The following is a 17,287-nucleotide window of genomic DNA, read 5'->3' on the forward strand; positions in this document are numbered from 1 at the left end:
CACTGATGTTTATGTATTAAAATTTAGATTGACAGGGTAATGTGAATATGTGAATTGCACATCTGTGTTTAAATAATAATAGGAATTAAAAACATTGTAGCCAACGCTGAAGGGATATGTGTAATACTTTTCAGGAAGAAAGTGTAAATCTAGGTACAAGCATTCTGTAGCAAATACTGCAAAAATAAGTTTGAAAGACTGAACTCTTCCTCCCATTGAAATGAACATGCAGTATCATCTGCGGTGCTGTTAGCTGTACTGAGTAGCTAGTCGTGGACAGTAGTTTGGTCAAGTGCAACACCTTGAGTGTCTTACTGGGCAGATAACAGAATGACAACTGTACATGTTACTGAACTTTGGTGAGCAGTTTATTTTCTCCTTAATACCCTATGGGCTTTCAGGAAGTCTGGAAGAGAAAAATGACTTTTCTTTTTTAAATGACTTTGTAGTTACTTTGCCTTTTGAGAGAAGACAGAGCAGCAAAGATAGGCTGACCTGGTACTAATGACTGGAAAGACCATTTATGCCAGCCAAAGCTACCATGAGCTGTAAAAAGTCTAATCAAACTGTATTCCCTGAATTTACTGTCAAAATGGTAGAGACATACTGACAACCTCCCAGGTGTTTAAGCAGTGAGCTTGACAGCGTGGCTTAGTATTACTATACATGTTATGCATCTGAAAGTTTTTAATAAAAGAACTCTAGCATGGAGAAATTACACACGTAAAGGAGCGAGGGCCTTTATGTTCTTTATATATATATATATATATATGTATAGTTTCCTTCTGTGCATAGTTATTTAATGTTCTAGATTTCCACTATTTCTGAGGATACAGTCCTGAATATTGCTTTGGTTCTGCAATCAAGTTCTGTGTAAGGAATGCTATGTGTTGGTAGTAAAAATTTATGTTATTAATGCCAGTTTTAGAATGCTAAAAAGTTAATTTTAGAAAAACTTAAAAAATTTTAAATCTATTTATGGCTGTGCTGGGTCTTTGTTGCTGCATTGGCTTTTCTCTAGTTTTGGTGGGCGGGGATTACTCTCTACTTGTGGTGAATGGGCTTCTCATCGCAGTGGCTTCTTTTGCTGTGGAGCAGAGGCTCAATAGTTGTGGCATACGGGTTTAGTTGCCCCATAGAGTGTGGGATCTTCACAGATTAGGGATCAAATTCGTGTCTCCTGAATTGGCAGGCAGATTCTTTACCACTAAGCTACCAGGGAAGCCCCCAAAAGTTAAGGCAGAAAGTATCCTTGAGTTGAGACGTCTGAGGTATACTTTCTGGTTTTTGAAGTCTCCATTTTTGTTTAACTGTAATGCTATACCACTAGCATTTTGAATGTTCACACTGCTTTTGCAGTTATAGGATGTGGTGAGATTAATAATGTTCATTGAACTCCTAAAAGCCAAGAATGAACGCAGCAAACACACCCAGAGACATGTGATTCTCTATCAGGCTATATCCATGAACAAGCATTGCCCTAAAGTGAGCTGTTGTTGGCAAATAGAATGGACAAGGTTATCTTTGGGGTGGAGCCATGTATCTGTGAAACTGCAAAAATAGAGGATCTTCTATGTTCTCAAATAAAAGCTCCCATTCTAGTCAAACCTCTCTTCTCTCCATCCTCTCTTCTTCTCTAGCATGAATATAACTCTATTTTGCCTCTATTCTATAGATGACACTTTACCTGGCTTATAGTCTGCCTCTAAATTGACCATTCAGAAGCTTTGTTATCCTTAGGTCCCCAAACCTCTAGGCGTTTCCTGGGCAATATTATACTTGTGATTAAATCCAGCAACATAACTGAGAAAACATCAATGGCAAATGTCAGTATTCTATCAAATTTCAGAAAGTAACTGCTTCCCCAAAATTACTGTTAAAAGATAAATTTCCAAAAAAGGTAAAATCAATAAACATGTGTTAAGGATTTTACTTGAATCAATAAAGAAGTAACTGGTAAGATGTGATAACCAGTTCAAAGTAGAATTTAAAGACAGATACATTTATAGATCTAGAATATTGAAACTAATATATAAATGGAGGGAGAACTGGACTTTTTCCTCAGTAAGGGAGATAAATCAGTTGCATGCAGAATTTGCATGTCTATAGACAACAGTTAATTTTTTTAATGCACTAAGTTTTTTAAATTGGAGTTTAGTTGTTTTACAGTGTGGTGTTAGTTTCTGCTGCACAGCTAAGTGAATCAGTTATATGTATACATAAATTCCCCTCTTTTTTGGGTTTCCTTTCCATTTAGCACAGAGCATTGAGTAGAATCCCCTAAGCTGCACAATAGGTTCTCATTAATTATTTCATACATAGTAGTGTATATGTCAATCCTAATCTTCCATCTCACCCACCCCTCCTTCCCTTCCTTCAGTTCAGTTCAATCAGTCGCCCAGTCATGTCCGACTCTTTGCGACCCCATGAATCGCAGCACGCCAGGCCTTCCTGTCCATCACCAACTCCCAGAGTTCACTCAGACTCATGTCCATTGAGTCAGTGATGCCATCCAGCCATCTCATCCTCTGTCGTCCCCTTCTCCTCCTGCCCCCAATCCCTCCCAGCATCAGAGTCTTTTCCAATGAGTCACCTCTTCTCATGAGGTGGCCAAAGTACTGGAGTTTCAGCTTCAGCATCATTCCTTCCAAAGAAATCCCAGGGCTGATCTCCTTCAGAATGGACTGGTTGGATCTCCTTCCTTAGTGTCCGTTTATTTGTTCTCTGTGTCTGTACATCTGTACCATTTTTCTAGATTCCACATATATGCTTTAATATATGATATCTGTTTTTCTTTTTCTGAATTTACTTTACTCCGTATGACAGTCTCTAGGTTCACCCATGTGTCTAATTATGTGAGTTTGTTATTAGTTATCTACAACTTACAGCATTTTACAATAGCTTCCAAAGAATCGGATAAGTGGGACAGGTGTGCTCTAGATTATGCAGAAAACTAGATTACTAGTTTTCTGTTGGAGCATATGTTTTCCTCCACGTTACATGAGAGCAACTTCACAGGAAAAAATTCTTTTAGGTTAAAAAAAAAATGGTTTTTTACACTTCAGTGTAGTAATGGTTGTTTATTTTCTGTCTTTATCCTTGTTCTTATCTTATGGGTTGTGTGGTACTCAGTTTTCTTATTGTTTCTAAAATTATGTAAAGAACAGTTCCTTTCAGTTTGACTTTAAATGCTTCATTTACTAGACCCTTGGTGGCAGTGTTGATTGCTATGCCTGTATTACTAGTATCCTGGACATAAGTGGCCTTTAAAATGGTAATGCTGAAAATTTGTTTAAGGGAGAAACCACTTTGGAAGACTCAGCGTCCTGTGTTTGGGTATCAGTGAGTAGTTCTTCTAATGTAAAAGGAGGAATTGCTGACCTTGCTCTTGTGTTTTGGGATACGATGCCCAGGCATTATTTCTACAGAGACCACATTTGCTTGGTGTGAGCATGTGGCTGGCTCTGGGGTTCTGTGCTGCTATTTTGGACGTCCTGGCTTTGACTTCAGTTATCTTATTTACTAGTTTGGCTTTTCACTGGGCACTCCAACCAATTCCCTTCATATTCATTCATGTGTTTCCAGTTCAGATAGTTGTCTTTAGTCCATACTGGGCTTCCTTGGTGGCTCAGATGGTATAAGAATCTGCCTGCAATGCAAGAGACCTGGGTTCGATCCCTGGGTTGGGAAGATGCCCTGGAGTAAGAAATGACAGCATTCTTGCCTGGGAAATTCCATGGGCAGAGGAACCTGGTGGGCAACAGTCCATGGGGTCGCCAAGAGTCAGATATGACTGAGAGACTAACACTTTCACTTTCTGAGATTTATTTCCTGTTCTTGGCCAGTTACCTCTCCTGTTGTCTCTGTTTTGTTTGATCTTCTTCCCTTCTCCTGATACCTATGGACACTGTTCACTTACCATCTCAAAGAGCTCAGCCCTCAGCTGCCCAGGGGTATAGACACTCTTCTTTGCTCAAGCCTCTTTCAATTGCTTCCACCTTTTGACTAAGCCCACTGAACTTTTGGCAGAAGAAGGACTGAAGCTATATAATGGCCCTCCCATATGTTCTTGGAAGAAAGTGTGTTAGAATAGGGGCTGGGTGGGTGGTGACACATTGAACTACATGGTGATTGGCCAGCTTTTTTGGTAGGGAAATATTTACCTTCTTCAGAAGCAGTTTATGTTCTGAGAGTCTCCTATTACTAGATGGAGGAGTGAGTTAATTATAAATATTAAATATTCTGTATATTAGTATGTAAAATTTCTATTTTATAGGTAGTAACTGACCTCTGGTATTACCTAACTCCAACCAACTCTGACAAAGACTAAGGGATCGTGTGTACAGTAGTCTTTAAATGTCTTTTTATTCAACTAATAAAATATATATTGCCATTTACTATGAATGACACCCTGTGCCATATGCCTTACTATTTAAAGAAATAAGTAGGCTGCTGAACTCTTACAAAGGAACAGTGGTGTTGAAACGGCAGACTGGACTACAAGGGAAGTAAAAGCTAGAAAAATATAGCCTGTAGCCAACTGTATCTAATTTTAATGGGTTTAAAACTACAATGATAATTGGTATTTGAACTCATAATTCTAGTTCATTTACTTTTCGTGAATTCAAAAATAGCAACATGTTATTAAAGAAGTTACTTGGATTTTTTAAAAAACTTCTTCTAGAAAATGGAAAAGTTCTCTAATGAATGTTGTGATACTTTGGAGAAATGCTGGCTACATGCCAATTAGGTGATTTTTCTCAGGATAAATTATCTCTGTGAGTTAGTTGTGAGGTCAAGTGTAATGTTTTTAACCCTTCGGCAGGTTGCTTTCCATTGGCAGTTATTTTTACGGAGACTTGCAGGCTTTCGTAAAAGTCAGTTCAGATTCTATGGCCATGTTTTCTAGTGAGGACAGAATCTCTGGGACTTGGCTAGACTCTTGGCTTTTAAAGAACAGAGTCCATTCAGGTGGCCTTAAGGAAACAGGAGTGCAGGGATTCTGAGCTTTGTCACTGTTTACACTGTGGGCTGGATAATTCTTTGTTGTGGGCTGGTCCTGTGCACTGTGGAATGTTTAGCTGCGTCCCTGGGCTCTCCTCACTGGATGCTAGTTGCACTCCCTTTCTAGAATACACAAAATGGTTCAACATTGCCAGATGTTCCCCAGGGGTCAAAATCACTGCCAGTGATTGCAGGATGCAATTGTGTGCTCAGACGTGTCCGATTCTGTGCAACTCCATGGACTGTAGCCCGCCAGGCTCCTCTGTTCATGGGATTCTCCAGGCAAGACTACTGGAGTGGGTTGGTTTTTCCTCCTCCAGGGGATCTTCCTGACCCAGGGATCAAACCCGCAGCTCCTGCGACTCATGCGTTGCAGGCGGATTCTTTACCACTGAGCCATCTGGATACCCAGTGAGTAAGGAAGGCAGGAATATCAGCTCCACAGCAGGCTCCTCTAGAAGAATAGGAGATGGAAGGTGATCAGAACACTCAGGACGTATTAACAGTATCATCCCCTCATCTGGAGGCGGCCAGTGTAGGACCCTCTGAGCTTTAAGCATTCTATCTCTGCTTCTACTGCTTTTGTCAAGGTTGCTCTCTTCTCTCCTCCTTGTGGTAAAAGAGAGAAAGTATTGCCCCAGGTCGACCTCCTTCTTTGTGTTTGATTATAGCGTTGTTATTATTATTAAAATCATACATACATATGACACGACAACAAACAAACATTTGTATGGCACACAATGCCTCCCCCAGAGGAGTCTGCTGTTACTAGTTTGTTGTGTATCTTCCCAATACAAACTGATTTACATCATTCTTTTTCAAGGCTATAGAGTAATCTGTTGTATAGACATACCACAATGTATACAATAAGAAGACAGATCACTTAAAAAAGTTTAGACATTGCTTCCTAGTTCTTTTCCTATTTCCTGAAGGAAGATTGCTTTGATTTGTACTTTTATTCTACACAGCCTGATGCTGTACATGTGGCAGCTTAATAAATACTCATGGATGAAAGGTATTCAGTTCAGTTCAGTCACTCAGTCGTGTCTGAGTCTTTGCGACCCCATGAACCGCAGCACACCAGGCCTCCCTGTCCATCACCACCTCCTGGAGTCCACCCAAACTCATGTCCATTGAGTCAGTGATGCCATCCAGCCATCTCATCCTCTGTTGTCCCCTTCTCCTCCTGCCTTCAATCTTTCCCAGCATCAGGGTCTTTTCAAATGAATCAGCTCTTTGCGTCAGGTGGCCAAAGTATTGGAGTTTCAGCTTCAACATCAGTCCTTCCAGTGAACACCCAGGACTGATCTCCTTTAGGATGGACTGGTTGGATCTCCTTGCAGTCCAAGGGACTCTCAAGAGTCTTCTCCAACACCACAGTTCAAAAGCATCAATTCTTCTGTGCTCAGCTTTCTTTATAGTCCAACTCTCACAACCATACGTGACTACTGGAAAAACCATAGCCTTGACTAGATGGACCTTTGTTGGCAAAGTAATGTCTCTGCTTTTTAATATGCTTTCTAGGTTGGTCATAACTTTCCTTCCAAAGAGTAAGCGTCTTTTAATTTCATGGCTGCAGTCACAATCTGCAGTGATTTTGGAGCCCCCCAAAATAAAGTCTGACACTGTTTCCACTGTTTCCCCATCTATTTGCCATGAAGTGAATGTTGAGCTTTAAGCCAACTTTTTCACTCTCCTCTTTCACTTTCATCAAGAGGCTCTTTAGTTCTTCACTTTCTGCCATAAGGGTGGTGTCATCTGCATATCTGAGGTTATTGATATTTCTCCCGACAATCTTGATTCCAGCTTGTGCTTCCTCCAGCCCAGCGTTTCTCATGATGTACTCTGCATATAAATTAAATAAGCAGGGTGACAATATACAGCCTTGATGTACTCCTTTTCCTATTTGGAACCAGTCTGGTGTTCCATGTCCATTTCTAACTGTTGCTTTCTGACCTGCATACAGGTTTCTCAAGAGGCAGGTCAGGTGGTCTGGTATTCCCATCTCTTTCAGAATTTTCCACAGTTTATTGTGATCCACGCAGTCAAAGGCTTTGGCATAGTCAATAAAGCAGAAATAAATGTTTTTCTGGAACTCTCTTGCTTTTCAGTGATCCAGCGGCAATTGTTGGCAATTTGATCTCTGGTTTCTCTGCCTTTTCTAAAACCAGCTTGAACATCTGGAAGTTCACGGTTCACGTATTGCTGAAGCCTGGCTTGGAGAAATTTGAACATTAATTTACTAGCATGTGAGATGAGTGCAATTGTGCAGTAGTTTGAGCATTCTTTGGCATTGCCTTTCTTTGGGATTAGAATGAAAACTGACCTTTTCCAGTCCTGTGGCCACTGCTGAGTTTTCCAGTGATATGCTGATGACAAATATTTAACAACTGCTCTAAAAAAAGAAGCCCCAAGTTATAGCATTTGTAGATTTCCAAGATGTGAATATCCCACCAGAGTCACTTGAAAGCTAAGAAAGTGACATTAGGAAGCGTTAAGTTTGGGTGTTGACTAGTTTTGTTTTTCATATAATTTATCTCATTGTAAGGTTATATAGTTTAAATTTTAATAATGACTGTTTTAACAATAAACTTCCCAAATCCTGAAAAGTGAAAATTGGATTTCCGGAGTCAGTATCCAGTACCCATTGGCACGGGTATCCCTGATTCCATATAGAATGTATTATGTGGTTCTTGATAATGTCTCCAAACGGTAATGCTGTCTTTGATAGTATTTTAGAATCTCAGTGTTGTGAAGATCTTTAAAGGCTATCCAGACTTAACATTGTACCTGATACTTGAATTCCCTCAGTGACATTTTGACTAAATGATCATAACTCATTATTATTTCTTGAATAGACCATTCAGTCTTTGGACCAGTTTATTACAAAGCTTCTTCTGTTTGTTAGGTTAAAATTCATCTTTTGGGCATTCACCATTTGATTCTGTATACCATCCCGCCCTGCATCATAAAAAAGAATTCAAATACCTCTGTCTTGTGACAACTCATCAAATATGTGAAATCATCTATTCTAATTTCTTATTGAGAGTTTTGTTCTAAAATGCCATTGACTTATTGAGACATTTCAGGGTGTCTGCTTCTTCCTTAAAATGTTGCACATTGATTTGAATAAAGCCTCAGATGCCTGGTGGTCATCTGTGAGGAGGAAAGAGAAGAAAACTTCCTTAGTTTTATATACTCTACTGTAAATGCAGCCTAGTATGACAGTACTTTTCTTTCTGGTTCCATAATTCTATTAACTGACACTGAGTTTAATATTGATGAAAACCCCTAAGTATTTTTCACATATGCTTCTGTTAAGGCCTGTCTTTCTCACTCTTGATTTTGCAGTTTTGGTTTTTTTGGGAGTGGGGAGGCAAATCAAAACTTTCTATTGTATTCACTAGATTTTCATCTATTTTTATAGACCCAAATCCCAGCCTTTCAGGACTTGCTGGGATTGTGATTCTTTCAATACATTTCCAACTTTTCTTGGCTTCATATGATCTGGAAATTTGATGAGCTGACCAACATGGTTTTCTTCTGATTCTGTGATGAAATGCCCAAGCTTAAGAGAGCTCAGGAGAGAACCAAATGGCTTTCTAGTAGTCTTTCCCTTTTGCTTACCATTCATCTATTTATGAGCAGCTTAGGAATTGTCTTTATAACAATGATCCATGTACTCTTGTCTTTTGTTTATCTCAATGTGTCCAGCTGTGTTCCCTAGAACACCATTTCTTCTTCATGTTAGCAAACAAGTTTCAAGACAAATTAGAGATGCACTGAGTAAGCAGATTTATTTACTGTAGGATATGTGTATTGTGATCTCCAAAATGGGGAATATAATGTATCATGTTTTAAACATTTATGGTCATGAAACACTTTTCTGTTTAGATAAAATTATATGCCTAAGAGCCACCTGTTCATGGGTGGATAAATGCTTTCATTAAACTAGCGTGTTCTGTCTTCAGATTGGAGTGTGAGAGCCACCTAACAGCATTCAGATAACTTAAAACATTCTTCTTTCCAAGTATAGCCCTGGTGGCCCAGGTAGGTCTCCTGCCTGCAATGCAGGAGACCTGGGTTCAGTCCCTGCAGTTGGGAAGATGCCCTGGAGGAGGGCATGGCAACCCACTCCAGTGTTCTTGCCTAGAGAATCCCATGGATTGAGGAGCCTGGCAGGCTTCAGTCCATGGGGTTGCAAAGAGTTGGACACGACTGAGCAACTTACTGATCTACTACATAGTATTTATGGGTTACAGGTGTACAGTATAGTGAGTCACAATTTTTAAAATTATAGTCCATTTGTGGTGGTTATAAAATATTGGCTATATTCTCCATGTTGTATAATATATTCTTGTAGCTTATTTTACACCTAGTAATTTGTATCTCTTATTCCCTTACCTTTATGTTGCTCCCTTTCCCCATTAACAATTTTTCTCTTTTTATGCCTTTCGATTATTTTTAAGTTATAAAAAATAACTTCACAGTGAATAATCTTATATCTTTATGCCTTTGTGTGGATTGCCTATATTACCTATAAGTAGAATCGGTAATTCAAATATTATGAATTACATAGAAAATGAATAAAAGTGTTGCTCTCTTGGTGCCCTCTCTAGCATGGTAGGGAACTCTTGAAGTGGGGTGGTAATACAACCATAGTAAAAGGAATTAGGAAATGGTATTTTAAAATATTTAAAAATTCTTCTTGATTCTATTCTTAAGTGAAATCTCCTCATAATTCCTTCCAAAGTCTGTTCATTTTTTCACCCTTTAGCTTAAGTTTAGTTTTTGTGCTATAAATGGGAAAATACTGTAGTTTTGTAAGTACAAAAGAGTGAGTGCATGCTAAGTCACTTCGGTCATCTCTGATTCAGGAATCCTATGGACTGTAGCCTGCCAGGCTCCTCTGTCCATCGGATTCTTCAGGCATGAATACTGGAGTGGGTTGCCATCACCTCCTCTAGGGGATCTTCCCCACCCAGGGATCGAACCCATGTCTCTTATGTCTCCTGCATTGGCAGGCGAGTTCTTTACCACTGAGCCACCAGGGAAGCCAGTAATCTGATTATAATAATCATTTCTGAAGCACTTGACTGTTCTTGAAGTTTTGTCCTGAGGCTTTGCAGAAACTTTGATTTCTGTTGCTTTTATTCATTGGAAAGATGGATTTAAAATGCAGCCAGAAGCCTATCAACATTCTACTGTATTTTTGAATATTTGAAGAATTGCTTAGTATGAACTTTATTCTTCATATAAAAACAGGATTTCATGGAGAGGTGAACTAGTTTCAAAAATATATTTGAAGCAAAAACATAATTTAACAGTGTGACTCATCAGTTTCCCATTAGGTTGGTTTTCTGTTGCCTGCAAGATGGCATATTGACATGTTCTGGAAACTCAGTGAGAATACATGATTATATTAATGGAATTGCATTTGACTGTAACTTAGAAAGAACGGTCCCTGTTCTAGAGGTTTTCAGAGAAGAGAAGTGTTTTTAAGGAAGAAAGTTACTAGAGTGACTAGGAAATGGACTTATATTACTACAAAATTGAGCTATAGTCTTAAAACAAAACACCTTCTATTAATCTCTTTACTTTAGTTGTTTTTGTTTAGTCCCTAAATTGTTTCCAACTCTTTTGCGATCCCATGGACTGTAGCCCACCAGGCTCCTCTGTCCATGGGATTTTCCAAGCAAGAATACTGGAGTGGGTTGCCATTTCCTTCTCCAGAGGATCTTCCCACCCCTGGGATCTAACCCATGTCTCCTGAGTCTCTAACACTGGCAGGCGGATTCTTTACCACTGAGCCACCAGGGAAGCCCCTTTACTTTAGTGTCGTTCCTTATTAACTAGCTGGGCATAATCTGTTAATCCAGTATTTGGGGGGAAAACAGATTAATAACCATTAAGAACTTGGAAGTGGCCTTTCCCATTGAAAGCTATTGTACTTCATGCATATAAAAATATGCTTTGAGTAGATTATTAGTTGTGACCATTACGGGACCAAGTTGCCCCTTTAGGGCACAGTCAGCTCAGATCCATGCGCCTTCCAGAGTGGACACTCAGGCCAATTAAACATCCCAAAGGTGGATTGAGATATGGAGTGCTAGTCCGTCCTTGCAAAGTTAGAATTTCTACTGTTTGATTAAAAAGCAATCTAAAAATGTCAAAATAACTGTTCTTCCCACACTTCCAACTTTAAAAAATACCTCATTTATTTGGAACCTAGGTTTTCTTTCCTGTTTTTGGAAAAGAGAAAAATTCTAAAAATATAGCAAGCTGATGTCAGGGATTTGTTCAAGACAGCAATTTTCAGGTCGTGACATAAAGTCAATTCATAGCAATCTCATAATCTATAGTTGCTGGGTTTCATTCTTAATCACAAAAGAAAAATTAAACAATGTCTTAAAAAGTCGTAGGTTTTTTCAGTAGGTCTTTCTACTAGTGTTTGGTGTAAGAGGTCTTCTGACTCTGATTATTGAGATTTTTAGTAAAGCCAACACAGAACAAATGAAGAAAATAACCGACACTAGCCTTGACATCAACATGCGCTTCAATCATGGTCTGCCGTTTTTTTTGATCATAGAGTACATTTTTTATAAGTAAGATCCATACCACAGAAGTTAGTCATGCAGTTTTTTTCCTCTGAACATCCTCAGTAATTCTCTTGGATTTTCTGAATGCAATTATCATCCTGCAGATCAGCAAGGCTTGTTTCAAAAACATGACCCTTGAGGCCATCAGGTCAATTTTGGTTTCTTGAGTTCTTGTGACTAGTGTTTTCCATAGTTCTCATAGCTCGTGCTTTCATGTCCTACCAATCCTTTTTAGAAAATAGATCAACCATTTTCTTCTTGGCTCCGTTTTTTCTGCCTTCCGTAAGGCTTTTGTTCTTGCCAGCCGCCATGGTGCTGCTCGCAGAGCCAAAAGGGTGTGTTTCCTTTAAAATTGATAAGATTCAGGTTAAGCATTTTTGGCAAGAATATTTTACAGGCAATATTGTCTCATTCTTTGTTGCTTTAACAGCTAAATACAATTCCACTGAATGGATGTATAATTGAAACAAGACTGTCAATGGATAAACATTTGGGTTGTTTTTCACCTTAAAATATCTTTAAGTAGAGTAATGCACTTTGGTAAAGAGAGGAGAATACTTAAAATTTGCTCATATTTTCATCTTCTTTGTTCAGGCCTGTTGAAGTGTTTAATATCTGTGTGTTTTCTTCGGTCCTAAAGCAGACCCAGAGAGTGAGCGTTCACTTGTGTGAAAGACAACAGTTTAAGGTCAATGAAAATGTTTGAATCTCAGTGTGATTATTTAGGCTGTTAAAAGGATCATCACCAAAGAAGAAAGTGTTTTTGCATTGGCTCTGTTCTGAAGGCTTCTGTGAGAATATGCTTGCTCTGAAGCAGGGGGGTGTAGGTCAGTTTGTGGAAGACCTCTATGAAAAGTTTTCTTCATAAGATGATGTAGACCCTTTGCTAGCTGCTAGACCCTGGCACATCTTTCAGTACCCTTAGAATCATTAGATTGGGATTTCTTTATTAGATCTGACTAAGGGGCTTCCTTGGTGGCTCAGAGGTTAAAGTGTCTGCCTGGAAAGCAGGAGACCCAGGTTCAATCCCTGGGTTGGGAAGATTCCCTGGAGAAGGAAATGGCAACCCACTCCAGTACTCTAGCCTGGAGAATCCCATGGAGGGAGGAGCCTGGTAGGCTACAGTACACAGACTCGCAAAGAGTTGGACACGACTGAGCAACTTCATGACACAACAGTGATTCATGTTTGAACCCTTAATTGTAGGATTTTTTTTCATAAGTGGTCTCTTTTTTAGAAAACATATTTTTTTAAAATATCTTTTATATTAGATTATTTGCTTTTTATACACTTTTTTTAACTTTTCAAGAACTCATAGTTTGCTTTTAATTATGAGAGAGGTATATATATATATATATATATTTTAAAAAATCACAAAATTTACCTTCTTAATGGATAAACACTAAATCAGTTGCATTCCTTGGTCCTTGACTATGAAAATCTCATAACTACAGTTTAAAAAGATTTTAAACTTAAACATTAAACCAGTTGTAACAAATTGGAGGATTAGTTTACTTTCTTAAAAAAAAATCAATTGTTGAGAGTTCTTCAAGGGAGGTGAACCCCTTGTCCAAGTCACCAAATTCTTCATGAACAGAATTGAAACTGAAAGGTAGTCCTTGGGGGAAATATTCTTATTTTAACTACCTCATTAAGAGAAGGCTGTTTCTCATAATTAGCCAGACCTAAGGACTCAGTATAGCATATTGTAAATTTTCATAAGAAATGGATTTCTTACATGTATGATAGTATATTTAGTTCTTTAGAATTCTGTAAGAACTGATAAATGGCCATTCAGATTTATAAAATAGCTTTCATAGGAAGAACATAAAAAACATTTCTCAAGAAACTATAGGACTAAATTTAAAAAAATATATAGTTTAAGGCATCTAGCCTTTTTCTTTGATGAAGCTGCCAAATATTTATTTCAGTATACCATTTAAAAATATATGAAATATGAATGCTAGACAGAAGATATAATCATTGTACATTTATAAAGTTCCATAGTTGCATGCTGTCTGACTAGTAGACTATAATGGGTTTGAAAATGAATAGATCAAGTTCTATTATTGTGTTTGCAGAGAGGTGGCCTGGATTGATGTGCTGATTCAACTCAAGTTCATTAAAATAACAGCACATATTGAGTTTAGAAAATACTCACATGCAAGTCATGGTGTAACATAATGATAATAAGATATATTAATTGGGCCAGAAAAACTAATATTGAACTGCAAGAAGTAGAATTGTTGCAGGAAAGGGGACCCCTTCCAGGGCCCTAAACTGGGCTCTTGTCTAACACTTGGAAATGAATTGTCCGAGGAGACACATGTGCTGACAAAGCAAGAGATTTTATTGGGAAACAGCACCCGGGTGGAGAGCAGTAGGGTAAGGGAACCCAGGAGAACTGATCTGCCATGTGGCTCGCAGTCTCGGGTTTTATGGTGATGGGATTAGTTTCTGGGTTGTCTTTGGCCAATCATTCTAATTTAGAGTCTTTCCTGGTGGCGCACGCATCGCCCAGCCAAGATGGATGCTAGCGAGAGGGATTCTGGAAAGTGGACGGACACGCGGTGTCTCCTTTTGACCTTTCCCGAACTCTTCCGGCTGGTGGTGGCTTATTAGTTCCGTATTCCTTACCAGGATCTCATGTCATAAAACAACTCACGCGAATGGTTACTAAAGGGCTTGGCCAGGGTGGGCGGTTTAAGTCAGTGTGCTTCCCCTAACAGAATCAGATACATGGAAATGATCTCAGTTCTATGAAAGACTTCCAAGGCATTGATATTTACTACTAAGTGAACTTTCTCTGTGAACTATGTGTTAATATTTTCAATAAAGACTCTTATTTGTTATTGAAGTGTAGGAAGCCAGATTTTCTTGGGACATTGTTCTGATATTTATTACAGGAAAAATCCAAATTAGTTGCTACAAACTTTGAGAAGAAATTCTCTTTCAAAACTGGAGAAATCAGTAAGATTTTCCTTCCTCCCTCTCTTGCCCCACTCCTGCCTCTTGTCTTTCAATCAGGCTAATTACTCGAAGCAACTGCTTATTTGAGGCTTTTTAGAAATTAGTATAAACGTGTGAATGATGACGGACTTTACACAGGGGTTTCCTGTCTGGTTGGTAAAATATATTTTCATGGAGAAAACAGAGGTGCTAATCCCACTGAAGTTTTCAATCATCCCTTTCAGAAGCACAGGCGGAAGGAGAAGGTGAAGAGGAACATACAAGGCTGCATTTGTAACTTGTGCCTGGGACAAGTAGGTAGCAGTTTCCCTGTGTGATGCACAGACAGAACCATGCATGTAGTATTTTGTTTAGTTTTGAAGGAAATACTGACAAATGAGAGCAGTTCTAGAGAGATGAAAGGCAATGAGGATGAAAGACATCAAAAAAATATATTTTTTAACATCTGAAATTTATCTTAAAGGAATAACAGCAGAAGAAAATAGGAACACTTAGCTTGAAAAAGACAAGAGCTAGAGATGGTAGTGATGTTAAGGAAGCAGGGTGGCTATTGTCAGATGTGTGGTGGACCATGTCTGCTTAGAACTGCAGAGCAGAACTTGGATCTGGGAAGAAGTTAACAGGGATAAATCTTGGTACCTACTCCACTCCCAACAACGTTCTTGTTTAAAAATGGCTTCCTTTCTAACACAACACTGTAAATTAACTACATTTCAGTTTTTAAAAAGTGGCTTCCTTTTGCTGTGGTGGGCTGTCTATCATGGGGACACTTCAAGAATGACAGTGAAAATAGTTATTAATTGCCTACTATGTGTCAAGCACTGTCTTAGGTATATACAATAATATGACATAATCTTTATCTTTGTAAAGTGAAGGTGAAATTTGCTCAGTCATGTCCGACTCTTTGGGACCTCAGGGTCTATACAGTCCATGGATTTCTCCAGGCCAGAATATTGGAGTGAGTAGCTTTTCTCTTCTTCAGGGGATCTTCCCAACCCAGGGATTGAACCCAGGTCTCTTGCACTGCAGGTGGATTCTTTATCAGCTGAGCCACCAGGGAAGCCCAAGAATACTGGAGTGGGTAGCTTATCCCTTCTCCAGGGGATCTTCCTGACCCAGGAATTGAACCTGGGTCTCCTGCTTTGTAGGAGGATTCTTTACCAGCTGAGCTACCAGGGAAGCCCCTTTATCCTTGAGGGCTTATCGTCTAGTAAAAAGAGACACGTGTAATAAGCATAGTTAAATGTTATCAGTTCTGTGAGAGCAGTGTAAGCAGAGAAGAGTGAGCCAGGGAAGACTAGAGAAGATATTGTCTTTGAGGTTAACACTGGACAGTGTATGGGCATTTGCCCAGAGGAGGGAGGCTGAGAGAGGACCCTCACATGGCTTCCTGTCAGAGGTTTTGTAGGAAGGTGTTTACCGCTTTGGCAGCAGGGTGGTGTGTAGACAAACCCCAGGGCCTGTTATAATTCTATAGCTCTACCAATGATTGCCTTCTAAAATAAAACTTTACAGAGAGAAACCTAACATTGCACTCTATTCTTCATTTTGCCTGAGGTTGAATGAAATTGTCATTTCTGGTAATATTTCTTATATAAAGAGACAGAATTATTACAACTCTTCGGGAAAATGCCTGTTGGCAGTAAAGAGCACTTGTTTCCAAGGGAAGACAGAGTCCCTTTCCAAATCCTCTTTTCTTCTCCCTCGGGCGCTTCTGCATATTCTGTAGTTGACTACATCCACTGTTTTCTATTCTGTGTGGCAGGATGTTACAAAGAGGGTCCCTCATATCTCTATCTTGCTTTATGTCCAGACACACTAATCTTTTTGTTAGGTCGTGGTTGGTCACTTCAGCCTAAAACCCCATGAAACCTCTGGGGAAAAGTGGTCAGTGATGAACTTTTGTGACAGACAGACATCAGTTCAAAGCCTGTGCAGTGTTAGGGTTGACGGAAGCTGTAATGGCCCATGAGAAGAGGCTCACAGGGGGTCCTTTTTCAGGGCAAAAGGACAGATGGTTTTCTCTACTCGAGATCATACACAATGCACAATAGCTCCAGTACTTGCTCCTAACCATGTTACATGCCCGCCTTCTTCATGACGGGAACGGACACTTTTTATAGACCCAGCAGGGGGACATTTACTCGTTGCTGCTGTTCTTTTCAGCTGTTTTGTCGGTAGGCTAAGCCTGCCCTTTTGTAGAGGGACAAAAAGGGATTTAGTAAAACACTGGCTCCATAAAGAGGGTCATTGTGTATACATGTACCTTCCATGTAAAAACTAATGTATTTTAAACACAGTCAAAGGAAAGTTCAACAATCAATAACTCTGGGTCTCAATTATTTGTGGTAAAATATAGTCAATGGTTTTTATTGTGTTAATGCATGCTGAAAATTTTCATAGAGAAAGTTAATCATCTGTGTATTATATAAGATACACAGTATATTATTTCTAGACAATTTTAAGTATCATAACCACATGTACTATACCAAGCTACTTAAATATCTATTATACCAGTTTTAATTGTTGAATTTAGTCATAATTTTTCAGTTATACATAGAATATGGTTTTCCATTTATACTTTCAAGTGTCCTAAATACTTAATTTAGCTTTACAAAGAAAGAGATAGCTTTGTATATTTCTTTGAATTCTTAGATTATTTGTTTTAATAGACATTAATTGGAAAGATAATTTCTAGCATTTTTATGCGATTG

General features: G+C 38.9%; 1 non-coding gene and 1 pseudogene across 1 annotated transcript; one reads left to right on the forward strand and one right to left on the reverse strand.

The window, feature by feature from the left end:
* Positions 1-11,448: 11,448 nt before the first annotated feature.
* On the reverse strand, positions 11,449-11,914 carry LOC138988278 (small ribosomal subunit protein eS1-like; annotated as a pseudogene).
* Positions 11,915-12,572: 658 nt separating this feature from the next.
* Positions 12,573-12,644, forward strand: TRNAS-GGA (transfer RNA serine (anticodon GGA)). The gene has a single exon. It is a non-coding gene; the product is annotated as a tRNA-Ser (tRNA).
* Positions 12,645-17,287: the final 4,643 nt, after the last annotated feature.

Source organism: Bos mutus, chromosome 6 (genome assembly GCF_027580195.1).
Source record: "Bos mutus isolate GX-2022 chromosome 6, NWIPB_WYAK_1.1, whole genome shotgun sequence".
In the NCBI taxonomy this organism is placed as follows: Eukaryota; Metazoa; Chordata; class Mammalia; order Artiodactyla; family Bovidae; genus Bos; species Bos mutus.